Below are 5,161 nucleotides of genomic sequence, written 5' to 3' on the forward strand. Positions count from 1 at the left end.
TGGTGAGATGCATTTCTTTATGTGGTGTTCTGCCTAGTTCATTGGAAAAATAGTTTGAGAGATTTTCCCCCTAAACTCTGAAGAACTACATTTGCTCTATTTTTCTAAGGCCAGATAGTGTAATCACAAGGTTGATGGGCATTTCCTGGGTAAACTCTCAAGAGCTTGTTATATTTGTTGTATTTGTGATACCTTGATACTTGTCTAGTTCTGAGCTGCAGCCGGCTGAAAAATTGGTATGGGTCTTGAGGAGATTGGTCAGTAGATTATGCAAACAGAGTATCTATGGATTAATTATAGGCAATTGGTAAGTTTTGGTCCACACTAGGAGGAATTATGCATTGAAATTGTCTAGGATTTTGTGTATATAAGCAGTCAACCCAATAGAGAAATTTCATACAGAAAGAAGCATGAAAGAGAAAGAAGTGAGATGTGAGAAGCAGCAGGAACTTCCCCAAAAGTTATAACTTAAGTCATAGCTGTAAAACTGAAGACACTGATTGGTCCAAAAGGGATCCTATGGCAATGTTTGTGGTGATGACCCATGGCAAAGTCAAGAAGAGCCTACTGAAGGGACTGTGAGGAGGCTTATCCTAAGTGGCCTGAAAGTTGTGGACTGCAAGGAGAACAAACAGGTATGTCTTGGAGAGGATGAAATCAGGCTCCTCCCTTGAGTAAGAGATTCTGAAGCTCCATCACACATACTCTGGACATGTGGTCAGGAGGGACCAGTCTTTGGAGAGGGAATATGAGGCTTGGAAGGGTGAAGAGATAGCACAGGAGAGGAAGACCTAGAATGAGATGGATTAACTCAGTGACTGGGGAAATGGGATTAGGTCTGTCAGAGATGATGAGATTGGGTCAGGACAGGGCAGGGTTCAGAACTAATGTACATTGGTTTGCTATGAGTTTCAGGTAACTCAATGGAACACAACAACAACAACGGAGCTGAGAGAGCTGTTCTGTGCTTAAGCTGCCTATAAGCTTCTGATCTTGATCTTGAGTAGGTTCTATCCTTAGTTGTTCCTTAGTTAACCAATTAACCTGAAGTTGAGTCTGAGTTCTGTATAACTATTAAAATGTATTCTTGAACCCAGAATAGAAGCGAGTAGCAGCTATATGAGTAATGGCTAGTGTTAGAAATGGCAAAATAATTGCACAGTGGATATATATCTGACCTCCACTACATAGGAATCCACTTTGGGCTTACAGTGGTCATGATCCTAAAGCTAGACATATTCTGCTGCTGGTATTGCTGCTTTCTCTATTTTATACTGTCTAATGTAAATATCTATTTTGTTACATTCAGCTCATCAAGTTATTGGCAGCACAGTGCCTTTATTTCAGTTTGAAAGTCTCCTTTCTTGTAAGTCTATTAGCAGAAAATTTTCTCAAGATTTGTTTTATTTCTTTTCCTTTGGTGTCTCTTTGTAAAGGACTTTCCCTAAAAGTTCTTCTAGATTTAAGCACCAAAAAAGTTGTGGAGGAATTATTAGAAGAAAAGTTTCCAAGCATAATGAAAAATGAGAGAATATATATTTAGAAAGCTTAGCAAACAACATATAGACTAGACCTCACAAGAAAAACATCAAGACATATCATAGTCAAATTTGTCAGAACTAAAAATAAGGAAAGGATTCTGACCAGTGAGGGAGAAACAAAGAGTAACCTATAAGGGAGACCAAATAAGATTAAGTGCCAATTTCTCAGCAGAAACCATGTGATCAAGAAGAAAGTGGAATGACATATATCAAACACTCAAAGAACACAACTGTCAACCAAGAATATTGTACCCAGAAAAATTGTCCATCAAATATGAAGGGGAGATCAAGATTTTCCCAGAAACTAGAACCTAAAGGAGCTTGTAAAACTAGGACCAGCTTTGCAGGAAACACTGAGAGATGTACTTCTTACAGAGGTGCCACAGAAGGCAGGATGGACCAAAGTAACTAACAACAACACCAAAAAGAACTCAACAAAATGATAGCAATGAATACTTGCCTTTCGATAATCACACTGAATATGTTGTTGTTGTTGTTGTTGTTATGTGCCGTCGAGTCGTTTGCGACTCATAGTGACCCTATATATAACAGCCCTAAACCCTGTTCTATCCTGTGCCAATCGCGTTGCCTCTTACACACCCATCCCGATTACCCCAGTCACTGAATCAATCCACCTCACAGAGGGTCTTCCCCTCCTGTGCTGTCCCTCTACCCTACCAAGCATGATGTCTCTCTCCAAGGACCTGTCTCTCCTCACAACATGTCCAAAGTATGTCAGATGAAGCCCCAGAATCCTTGCCTCCAAGGAGTAGCCTGGTTTAACCCTCTCTAGGATGAATCTGTTTGTTTTCTTGGCAGTCCATGGAACATTCAATTCTATTCTCCAGCACCACAGCTCAAAGGCGGCAATTCTCCTTCTATCCTCCCTAGTCATTGTCCAACTCTCTGATGCATAACAAGTGATTGCAAAGACCATGGCCTGTATCAGGCACACCTTAGTCTCCAGAGAGACACTGTTGCTCTTGAGTACTTTAGAGAGGTCCCTAACAGCAGACTTCCCCATTGCAATACGTTTTTTTATTTCCTGGCTGCTGGTGCCAAGAGTGTTGACTGTGGAGCCGAGCAAACTGAAGCTGTGAACAATCTCAATCTCTTCGCCATCCATCCTGATGCTACCAATTGGTCCAGTGGTGAGAATCTTTGTGGTTTAAATGCACAACTGAAGAGAAAAAGAGAAGTAGATTGGATAAAAGAACAAAATACATCTATATGCTGTCTACAAAAGACAAACCTGAAAAGTGAAGATAAAGAAAGACTAAAAATAAAAGGGTAGGGGTAAAAATACCAAGCAAATGGCAATGAGAAAAAAGCAGGAGTAGCAATATTATTATCTTATAAAATATATTTCAATGCAAATACCGTCATAAAGGACAAGGGATATCACTACATAATTATTAAAGTGTCAATAGGACAACAGGATTATTGCAATAATAAACATCTATACACCAAATGAAAGACTTGCAAAAATGTACAAAACAAACATTAACAAAACTGAAAATGTAAATAGACAACATTACTATAGTAGTTGGAGACTTCAGTATACCATTCTAAAGATAGAACTTCCAGAAAGAAACTTAAAAAAGACAATGAAGAATTAAACCACACAATAAACCAACTCAATATCATAGATATTTATAAAGTAATGAATGCACCCCAAAAAGCACAGTATACCTTCTTCTCCAATATGAGTGGAACATTCTCCAGAATAGATGACAATATAGGACAAAAGGCAAGCATCAATAAATTAAAAAACATAGAAATAATACAAAGCATCTTCTCAGACCACAATGCTACAAAATTAGAAACTAATAAGAGGATAAAGGAGGGGGAAAAAACTATATATTTGAAACTAAACATTGCCTTGCTTGAACATGATTGGGTACTAGAAGAAATAAAAAATGAAATGAAAAAGTTTCTTGAAACAAATGACACAACTTAACAAAACATCTGGGAAACAGACAAAACCATAATCAGAGGTCAATTTATAGCAGTATGCAAACACATTAAAAGTCAGGAAAAAAATGACCATTGACTCTCTAGCCCAACATTTCCAACAAACTGAAAAAGAACAGCAAGAAAACCAGAGCCCCTCCAAAAAAACCTAAAATTAACTGAGTTTTTGTTTTATTTTGTTTTTCAAACATTCTGCTAAGTAGTTTCAAACATTCTGCTAAGCACTGGTCTGGCCAATTGCTGTACAAGGTAACTCATGGTGGCTGTGATGTTAAATACTGTGACACAACATGTTATGTCAAATGCAATAATGGTTACCCATGGTGGACAGTGTTTGTTGGAGCTTCCTGATTAAAACAAGCTTGGAAGCAGGAGTGGCATCCACTTCCAAAATGGCTTGCCTCTGGAAAATCTATGAACTTGGAGAAAGGATGAAAGTTATACAAGTGTTCAGGTCTTTGGTTCGTAGGGTCACTATGAGTCGTCTATAACTCAATGACACTCAACGATAACACACATACACACACACACACATCCATAGAAACATCTATACATGTGTATTCATATATTCATTCGTGTGCAAAACTTATCAGTTTGTTAGCCAGCAGTTTGAGTTCACCAACCACTCCTTAGGAGAAAGTTGTGTGGTTTTCCTCTTAAAAAGATTTATGGTCTTGGAAATCACATGAAGGGTTACTATGAGTTGTACTCAACTGAAAACAGTGTATTTTTGGTTCGGATGTAAATATGCATATCTAACTATGCAAACACATTTTTTGGTTGCTACTACTGTTATCTTTTAATACATCCTTTACTTTCCTGGCTACTGGTGCCAAGAGTGTTGACTGTGGAGCCGAGCAAATTAAAGCTGTGAACAATCTCAATCTCTTCACCATCCATCTTGATGCTGCCAATTGGTCCAGTGATGAGAATCTTTTTCTTCTTAACATTGAGCCTCAATCCATATTGAAGGCTTCAGTCCTTGACCCTCTGCAACAAGTGCTTCAGGTCCTCCTCAGTTTCAGCAAGCAGGGTTGTGTCATCTGCATAACGCAGATTGTTGATAGATCTTCCACTAATCTTGAACCCACATTTCTCCTCATAGAGCCCAGCCTCTGGGATAATCTGTTCTGCATACAGGTTGAGAAGGTATGTAGACAGGACACAACCCTGGTGTACACCTTTCCCAATTTTGAACCATGCAGTGTTCCCTTGCTCTGTTCTGACGACTGCCTCTTGGTCCAAGTATAGGTTTCACATTAGCATAATCAAGTGTTTTGGGATTCCCATTCTTCTCAGAGTCAGCCACAGTTTGTTATGATCCACATAGTCAAACACCTTTGCATAATCAAAGAAACACAGATATACATTCTTCTGGTATTCCCTGCTTTCAGCCAAGATCCATCTAACATTAGCTACAATATCCCTAGTACTATGATCTCTTCTAAACCCAGCCTGGACTTCTGGCAGTTCTCTGCTGATGTGCTCTTCCAGTCGTTTTTGGATAATTTTCAATAGAATCTTGATTGCATGAGAAATCAATGATATTGTTCTATAGTTTCCACATTCTGTTGGGTAACCCTTCTTTGGGATGGGAACAAATATAGATTTCTTCCAGTCAGGTGGCCAAGTGGTTGTTCTCCAGA

Source organism: Elephantulus edwardii, unplaced genomic scaffold (genome assembly GCF_000299155.1).
Source record: "Elephantulus edwardii isolate Elephantulus edwardi_28Jun2011 unplaced genomic scaffold, EleEdw1.0 scaffold00168, whole genome shotgun sequence".
Taxonomy (NCBI): domain Eukaryota; kingdom Metazoa; phylum Chordata; class Mammalia; order Macroscelidea; family Macroscelididae; genus Elephantulus; species Elephantulus edwardii.